Source organism: Dasypus novemcinctus, chromosome 27 (genome assembly GCF_030445035.2).
Source record: "Dasypus novemcinctus isolate mDasNov1 chromosome 27, mDasNov1.1.hap2, whole genome shotgun sequence".
Classification (NCBI taxonomy): Eukaryota; Metazoa; Chordata; class Mammalia; order Cingulata; family Dasypodidae; genus Dasypus; species Dasypus novemcinctus.
This window is the reverse complement of record NC_080699.1, coordinates 15,646,051-15,656,378: the sequence shown is the minus strand read 5'-3', so window position 1 is coordinate 15,656,378 and position 10,328 is coordinate 15,646,051.

The window sequence follows — 10,328 nt, the reverse complement described above, 5'->3', positions numbered from 1 at the left end:
TTGCCAGCAGAACAGCGTCCTCATCAACTTTGAAATGAAAAGCAGCCCAGGATAGAAATTCTTATCATTTTACATTAGTTATCCTGTTAAAATGATCTGAAAATCACCTTGGCTCTGTGTTCCCTTTATTAGTGGTCCAAACTCCCAAGTAAAGATGACACCAAATTCCTAAATTTTAACATGTCATTGTAACTTAATAGGTAAATATACTATTCTGCATTAATATTCTAAATGCCTAACTGCTCTAATAAACAATTTAAAGTGCTGCTGAAGTAGATAGGAGAGAAAAAAAGATCTTAATATACTGGGTATTTTGAGATTAACAGGTTATCCAGCAAGTACAGATTTTTTATATAATGACTTTCAGAGGTATTTGGAAAATATTTATTCTCAAGTTTCATTCGTGGAAATTAAACACAACTACAACCTTCATGACACTGTATAATTACATTAAAAATACTCACTTTTTTTCCAGATAAGGTTCAAAGTTCTCTCTGTACTAGGAACTAAAACAATGGTAGTAATGACGATAATGCTGATGGCAGAGATAACAATGGTAATAAACATTGAGAGGATTATGTAAAGAAGTTAATGGAAATCCAATTAGATTGTCTAACATTCTGGATTCTAAGATTATCAAATGGAAAGACTTTAGTTACAATTTCGACATTTCACTTAGGGAATACCTAAAATCAGTTTCTCTTACTCATCTTTAGGTTCCAACTTAAAAGTAATTTCATCTGGGAAGTCTTTTCCCAGGTTAGGTCTTTCTCTATACGCTTGTAGAGCATTCCGTTTCTTATCACCTATTAGGTTTTGCTATAAGTGCTTATTTAATCATCTCTTTTGACAGTTCAATGAAGGTGGTGATCTGTCCTACCTTGTTCAACCTTATATTCACAGACCCAAGAACAGGTGTTTGATAAATATTTGAACAGTGAATATAAAACTGAATATATGAATCATGACCCCCACTGCTAACTATCTGGATCATGTGAACCGATGCTTTAATTTTGGTCAAACAAATGTCAGTGTACTTGTAGGAGATCTGACTTTTAGTTCTGGTCCTCTACTATTTGTAGGATTACAGCAAGTCTCGTGCCTTTATGGACTTTAGTTTCCTCATTTGCAAAATATGGGAATTGGACTGGATGATTCTTTTCCATTTTGAACAAAGATGAATTCAACAGTCATTCATTGAGACCTAAATATACATAAGGAATTAGAGCCAGTCAAGGCACATTCACACATTCAACAAATATTTTTTGAGCACCTACCATATGTCAGTGTTTAGGCACTAGGGATACAAGAGTGAAAAACAAAGACACTTGTCCTTGTAGATCTTATATGGCGATGAAGGGAGGCAGACCACAAAAAATATGGAAAATACATAAAATGTCAGAAGATCATAAATTCTATAGAGAAAAATAAATCAGGAAAGAGAGAGAAGTGCAAGAAGGAGGAGGGTGTAATTTTTTTAATAGGGTGGTAAGGGAAATTCCGACAAGAAAATAAAGACCTGGAGGTGTGAGAGAACTACCTCTGTCTTGTCTGGAAAGTAAGTCTAATAAGCAGAAGAAATATAAAGAGCAAAGATTCTGAGGAATGAACCTCAAGGATGACTCTCAGATTTAGGGTCTAAACAATTTGGTGAAAGGAGTTGTCATTTACTTGGTGGAGAAGATTGTGGGAAGGGCAGCTTTGCATAGGCTGTCATATGGTGGGGAAGATCAGGAGTTGGGATTTTAGACATGTGCCTTTGGAATACCTAATAGATTTCTAAATGGGAAAGGGAACAGTTCAAGAAATAATTAGGAAATCAAGAAATAAGGTCTGAGCTATAGAGAAAAAAAACCCTGAGAGTTAGGGCATGAGACTATAAGGGAAGACCTAAAGAAGAAAGTAGCTAGACAAGTAAAGGTATTCAAAGACTGAGCCCTGGGCATTAGAAAGTTTGGAAGTCAAGACAATGAGAAAGACTCAGCAAAGAAAACTGGGAAGGAGTAACTCATTAGGCAGTCTAAAAACAAAGAGGATGTGGGAAGGCCAAGAAAGAAAAATATTTAAGAAGCGATTGACTATGTAAAAGGTAGCTGATGAGGACTGTGGATTAACCACTGGATGTAGCAGCAAGGTCAATGGTAACTTTGACAAGAGTAGGTTTAATGGAGTAGCGGGAAGTGAAAGTACATAGAGGGGATTCAAGAAAGAGTGAAGAGGAATTAAAGATAGCAAATATAGGCAAGCACTTGGAAATGTTTGCTATAAAAAGGAGCAGAAAATTGGCATTGTAGATGGAAGAGAGAATTAAGGTAAAAAAAAAAAGGCTTAACTGGGGTAGGAAAAATAATAAGCTGTTTGTAAATTTAGAGTATGATCAAATAAAGAGAGTAGAATTGATGATGCATGGGAGAGGAGGGAATTCCCAGAAAAATGTTCCAGAGTAAGTGAGAGAAAATGAGATGTAATGTATAAGTGGAAGGGTTGTAAAGACTAAAAGATCAGTTCATCCATAATAACAGACAAGAATGCATAATAGGAGAAGCGCAATGGATAGGACGTCCACCTACCACATGGGAGGTCCACGGTTCAAACCCCGGGCCTCCTTGGCCCATGTGCAGTGCTGATGCATGCAAGGAGTGCCTTGCCATGCAGGGGTGTCCCCCGCGTAGGGGAGCCCCATGCGCGAGTAGCGCGCCCCATAAGGAGAGCCGCCCAGGGCGAAAGAAAATGCAGCCTGCCCAGGAATGGCTCCGCACACAGGGAGAGCTGACACAACAAGATGACGCAACAACAACAAAAAAGAAACACAGATTCCCGCTGCCACTGATAAGGATAGAAGCGGTCACAGAGGAACACGCAGTGAGTGGACACAGAGCAAACAACTGGGGGGGGGGGGGAGGGAGGCAGGGGAGAGATAATAAATGTGCACAAATGCAAGCACGTGGTTAGTTGTGGTGAACATCCTTGAAGTTTTTTTTTTCTTTTCCCTTGTACTTTCACAATGAAATAGGAAGCAAGGCTATTAGATGAGATTTGGGAGAGTAAAGCTGTTGGAAGACTAAGAATATGGCACAGAACTGTCATCCAGAGGACTAAGAGAATGAAATAACTAGAGAAATATGATTGTCAAGTCCCACTAAGGGTTACTTGAAGCTAGTACTTAAGAATTTAAAATTTAATTAGTCATCATGTTTATTAGTTTCTCCAGCCATGTTCAGTAATTGGTAGAGGAGTACAAAAATAGATAGAGGAATGGGTTTAACCAAGGTTGGGATTTTGTTAGACAAGCATAATAAACACAGAAAGAGGTGCCAGAGAAGTGAGAATATATGTAAGACAATTTATGGTGATGAGCTGTGGAATTTAAACTATGTAAGGGGAATAGTGAGGGGCAGTGAAAGAGCTGTAAGATCAATCAACTGCAGGTGCTGGGGACTGAAAGCTCAGTTGCTGGATGTGAGGTATTTTAGGGAGTGAACTGGAAAGATAGAAGGTACTTGAAATTGGGTTAGTGGAGAGTTAATGGTAATGACGAGATAGAAGGTACAGCTATGGGAGTGGGTGACTGAGTTGTGGTGCAGCCCAAGATTATTGGAGCTGAAATGATTCAGTAACTGACAGTCCAGGATACTGGGGGGATTGACTTCATGAAAATTGATATTCCCCAAGAACTATGACAGAATTAGTGTTGGAGAGAGTCAGTGAGCAAAGAGCTAAAATCTTGACGAGCTAGGAGGAGTTCTCTGAGCTTGGGGATGAGGGTGTCAGGAAACGGCTGAAAGGTGGGGCAGTCTAATAGCATGATATTTACAGCTGATGATTTCAGTTTGGAAGTGGCAAGGGGACACTCAACCCACTCTTGACCCTGTGGCATGTGGAATGTGAGAGACAAAATGCTATTATTTGAGAGGGCCAAAGGACAACCAGAAGCCTTGGTGGAGAGCCACCAATTTTCAGTTGAGCTTTTAGAGAGGATGTTGGAAAATTTGGGATCTTTTTTACTGGAGTCTGTGAAGGCTGGAGTCATGATGGAAATGTTTCAGAGTTGCCGAGGGATAACAGAAGCTGATGGCAATGCTAGAGAGGCAACGAGCCATATGGAGATGAGATTTCAGGAGATGAGGAATGACATGGGAGTTCTGGTCTTCTAGAGCTTAATCTTTAAGTCAGTCAAGGGAAAAATAGCATAATAAGTTTAGCAGTGGCAACTGTGAATGTTGTTGGAAGGAAGGCACTTGAAAAATATTCAGGGTTTTAGGTCTACACTGACTCCAGTCAATCAAGGTGTGGATGTAGGGAGCCGTGATCTTATCTAAATGCCTAGAGTTTAGGGCCTTCCCCTTATTCCTGAAACATCAGTCACTCTGGGTTTCAGTTTTCACTTCTTGTTGAAATGCTCTTTGCTCTTGGCTTTTATGACTCACACACCCAGTTTTTCTTCTCCCTTGCTGTTACCTTCCAATTGACCTTGTAAGCACTATGTCTGATTTTCTGTTAATGTTGGGCTCAGCTTTTACTGCCCTTCTTTTCTCCATCTATTCTTTATCTCCAACTTGGACTTCTTTCCTGGTTACATTTTTGTATCCACCTACTTGCTTGGGTCTTTCACCTAGATGCTTTATCATCATCTCAAATTTAAGGTATCTAAAGCAGAATTTATAATTCCCTTTTTCCCCACCCACCCACCCCCACCCCAACTCTCATTCTTTCTAATTTTACTTAGTGGTTCAGTCCAAGAACCTAAGGGATATCCTTGATTCCTGTCTGTCTTTCAGTCTCCTGATCAAAACCCCCAGAAGGTTCCAATGGTTCTACCTTCAAACTACATCCCAAATCTAACCACTTCTTACTACCTCTTCACTAACCCCAGAGTCAGGATTCAGAGATGATCCACTAGGATATGTGTGCATGTGTGTGCGTGTATTGTTTATTGCAGAGATTTGACCTTACTCAATTGAGGAAGCCAGTTAAACAGCCTCTATAAAACTGTGGTCATTGCATCTGATGTAGGATCTTGAAATCTACAATATAGGCTGTGAGTAAAGGAAAATGAATGTAAATTGGGGACGTGTGAGGGAACCCATAGGACAAGTTGGACTCTGTGTCTGTATTCACTGCTTCCAACCTTGATGAAGGGGGAGTCCTGGTGCTTTAATAAGAGCTAAGCACACACCTGACAATGAGTCACAGATGTTGACTGAGAATCCAGGGTAAATTCAAGCAGTTGCAGGCCTGATTGCTTCCCTGTACTAAAAAGTTGAGTTACAAAGGTACCCATTCCAAATTTCTAAGTGTAAAATACAAAATGGCTGGGATATTATTTCTGCCCTCCAAACAGCATTTAGAAATGTCTCTTATGGCTCACTCTAACCAGAAAAATATAGTGAGGATTACTCTAGTAAACTTAGTTCAACCTAGGGAAGATGACAACATTACAAAGCCATCACAGTACACACTTTATCAATTTGGCACCCATACATACCTCATTAAACCATACCTATACTAACTTCCAAATAAAGAAAATCATGTTCCACCTAACATTAGATAGCTCTTCCACATGTAACTGAAAACATGCTAATCCTTTCTCCCTGAAATTATGCGAAATCCATTTTTTTTTCTCTTTAAGGTGATGTTCACTCTTTTTGTAGCTATTCAAACTCCTGCAACTTAAATCTTGAAATACAGTTACTTATTATCAACGCATCTTATATTAGAGAGTAGGAAAATAGGAGAGAGAAAGGAAACAAAAATATTTAGTTAATCTATACATGAACATATCAAATGGTGGAAGAAATGCTTATAACTATTACTGTCCTTGTTTCTGTTATTGGGTTGCATTTTTGTAGCTGGTATTTAGAACTTTCTTTCTCTTCTACCCATTTCATAATTCCTTTGTCCTGAGGAAGCAACACAGTTGGTCCTGGTTCTTTGCCTGTAATGATTGTCTATTGCAGCATAACCAAATACCCCCAACCGTAGCAGCAGCTTAAAATAACTAACATGTATTGCATTAGTTTTTGTGGGTCAGGAATATGGCGGTGGCTTAGCTAGATGGCTTAGAGTCTCTCATTCAATTGCAGTCAAGATGTTGGCCAGGGCTGCTGTCATCTGAAGGTTTAACTAGAACTGGAGCAACTGCTTCTGAGATGGCCCATTTGCATGGCTTTGAGCAGAGTCCTCAGTCCCTTGCTTGCTCTTTGCCAGAAGGCTCAGTTCCTCGCAACATGAAACTTTTCACAGGGTTTAAGTGTTCTCACAGCATAACACCTGGGTATTCCTTAGAGACTGGGCAAGGAGAAACTGTAATGCCTTCTGGGACCTAATCTCAGAAGGTACATGCTGTCACTTTCATCGTATTCTATTCCTTAGACACAAGTCACTAAATGTGGTCCACATTCAAGGGAAGGGGAATTCAGCTCTGCCCTGTGAAGGGAGGAATTTCAAGAATTTGTGGGCATATTTTAAAAGCAGTACAGTCATCATGATTAGCTTATATGGATTCTTTTAATGGCCTTATAATTGTTTTGTTATTCTTGTGGAATTAACTACAGTTCAGTCTACACCAGACATTACATTATTTTAAATGTAAATGAAATTATTTAACTTCCCTGATTGAAGCTTTCCGATGGCTATCCATTACAAATGGAATGAAATCCAAATTTTTACCACTGCCAACAGCCTCAGCCAAACTTTCTGACTGCAATTCCTATCAATTTCACTGTCATTTTCTATGCACTAGCCCAGAGTTTCTGAGTCTTTGCACTATTAGCATTGTGGATCTGATGATTCTTTGGCATGGGGGTTGTACTGTGCGTGATAGGATATTTAGCAATATCCCAGGCCTCTCCCCACTAGATTCCAGTAACACCTCTCCAGTTATGATAACAAAGACTGTCTCTAGGCACTCTAATCCATGGGGGGAGAAAATCAGCCCTGGTAGAGAACTACTGCTCTAGGCATATAGGCCATATTTATGCTCCCTGGAACATGACAATTTCCTTCATTATACTTTTTTGCTTTGTTAACTACACATTTGTCTATGTGCTAATTGTCCATCTCTTTTTCACTGAATACAAAAACCATGAGAATAGGGCTTTATCTCTCTTGGTGATTCTGATATTCCCAGTCATATAACAGTGTCTGTTCCATAACAACAGCTCAAGAGATCTCTATTAAATAATGAATGAGCATTCTCTTCAATTTGGAATTCATTACTATTCCTCCCTTTCTTTCATCTACTCAAAATTTTTTAACTCCCCCAGGAATACTCACTTCACCCTAAGAAAATTTATATTGCTATTCAATACACATTTTGTCTTACCCTGTTTGCACACCTACCTTATTTTTCTGGCCTGTAAACAACTTGCATCTCTAGCACATTGCCTAGTGCCCGTTTCTGTTTAAAAAGATCAAAATAACTTGCACTAAATACAGTCAATGCATGTTAATAGCACTAACTATTTCCATAAAGTTGCTGTGGACACTGAATTAGCAACTGAACCATCACTCCTATGGGAAATACAGGGTTAGAGTCTTGCAAGCCTCTAGTCACAACATTTTTGTCAACCGACATTTAGATAGTCTTGTTTTATGTGTGGTTGTCCTTAAAGACACCTTATTTATTTAATATATTATTTAATATATATTGTTGAATCATTAACATTGAACTCATGGCCAAGAGCTCTATAACAAACTCATGTCTGAACAAAGTTTCTCTAACACATGTATTTTCTCCCTGAGGCCTATCACAACCTTCTTGCATTGGGGAATATCACAGTGCACATCAGCACTACACTTAGGGGTCATTTGAAACAGCAAAATCACCAACAAAAATCACAAAAAAATACAAAAACCATGGCACTAAATATACTGTGAAAAGGACACTTGTTTATGGCATGGGAGCTGAAACAAGAAAGCAGGGTATTGCCTTTTTCATTCAACATGCTCATCTGTCAGGTGACTCAAAGTTTGCTCTGCACATGCTCACGAATGCCTACAAAAGCACCACAGGTATTGATTCTGGGGTTTAAAATACATCTTAGTGAGTCAGCAACTTCACAAATATGGAATCCTCGAATAATGAGGATTGACAATATGTGTGTTTGTGTATATATGTGTGTGTGCTGTATGTATTGGCACACATATAAATATATATGTATATAATATATAGTTATAGTTAAAATATTATAATTTGAAAATATGACCACAAAGGGAAGAGAGGTAAATATTTGCCCATAAAATCAGTATACTTCCATTATTAGGATTCCTAATTTCAGCTTTCTGAAATTCAGGACAAAGATGCAACCATGATATTTTATATAAAATGTATCAAAATTTTACTTACTATTTAAGATTTTTTTCCCAGTATGAAATTCAAAACAGCATCCCTCACATATAGTAATTATATATGATGAGACAAGTTCTTCAAATTAGGGTTTATAATAAACACAGAAGCAGTTTCCATAGGACTCTGTGGTAGACTAAATAATGTCCCTCTAAGATATCTACTTCCTAATCCTTGGACACTGTGAGCAATACCTTATATAACAAAAAGGTGAATATTACCATATATGGCAAAAATACCGGATTAAGTTAAGGATCTTGATATGAACAGAGGATCTGGAATTATCTCGGTGGGTCTGAAACACAATCACAAATATTCTTTTAAGAGGGAGGCAGAAGGAGATAACATTACTGAGAAGGCAAAGTGGCAGAGAGACTTGAAAATGCTGCACTATGGCTTTGAAGATGGAGAAAAAGGCCATACCCCAAGGAATGTGAAAAAAATATAGCAATAGGTGCTAGAAACAGCAAGAAAAAGGATGATGCCTTAGAGCCCTCAGGACTCAGCTTTGCAGACACCTTGATTTTAATCCAGTGAAACTGATATCCGCTTCTGACCTCCAGATATTTGTGTAGCTTTAAGGTATTATGTTTGTGATGATTTGTTACAGCAGCCATAGGAAACCGATATAGGCGCTTCATTATAATGACCTGTAATGAAAGCTAATGTCAAAGTGCAATTTAGTAAAGATAAATTTTTAGAAGGCTAGACGGTCTTGCCAAAGTAAGCTATCTTCTGTCAGACTAAATTCATGCAAAGCTAGGCCTTAAAACCCAGAAGTGGGGATTAATCTGTGTCCTTTAGAATACTTCTTCTTCATATAGATTTGGGGTGAAAAGAATTATTTACTCAAGTGAAATTAAATGAAGACTAGAAAGTATAACTATTTTTCCATAGAATTTCATATTTGTGAATGGACTTTGATCACTATGAATTAAATTAACAACATAATACTATAAAAGAACTATATTAATTAGAATACTTTCAGTTTCAAGTGATAGAATTCACGGCAAACTCCTTAAGGACTAAAAAGACTTTCATCAGGAAGAATAGGGAGTAACCTATCTCCAAGCATGGCTGGACCCATGGATTCACATAATTTCTTTGGGACTCTCTTCCCATCTCTCTGTCTGCTTTCCCTGAGAAAAGGCAATTAAAAAATCCAAAGCAACAAAACCCTGATAATAGAGCTACAAAAATGTGACCATCAGGCCAGTTATTCTGCCATTTGTTGAGGTTAATAAAACAGATTTTCTTATTGATCTTGTTCCAGTAAGCAGAAATGCCCCCAAGGATCAGACCAAGCATGAAAACAAATGAGGGACATGTAAATAAAACTTGTCATTTCAGCATCTGGACACAATAATGAAACATCCAGGGATTTGGGGATTCAGTCTGTACTGGCAACAGTTCAACAAATGTATTCCTTTATGCTTAACATATAACTCAGAGATATTAATTTTATTATTAAGAGAGATAATGGGTTTTTATGACAAATTATTGCATTAAAATACAATGTACTGAGAATGAAAATCTAATAATGGTAAGTGAAACACTAGACACAGAAGGAGATATCAGGCAATGTTTCACAACGGTGACTTCTGACACAGGTGGGTTTGTGGAATCCAAGACTTGGCAATTGCTGGCTGTGCTACCTTAAGCAAGTCACTGAACCTCCCTTAGCCTCAAGTTTTTAATCCATAAAATGCAGCTGAAAATAATAGTGCTTTCCTCAAGGTTTGTTTGAAGGATTAAATGGGAACACACAAGTAAAGTGATTAGCACAGTTTCTGATACATAGCAATTGTTCAGTAAGTGGTAATTGTGGAGTGGGTGTAGCTCAATGGTTGAGTGCCTGCTTCACATATACAAGGTCCCAGGTTCAATCCCTGGTACCTCCTAAAAAAAATAAGAAGTGATAATTATTAGTATTATGAATAATAAGTGGTAAAAATAAACAGTTTCCTTATCTCTAAAAAAT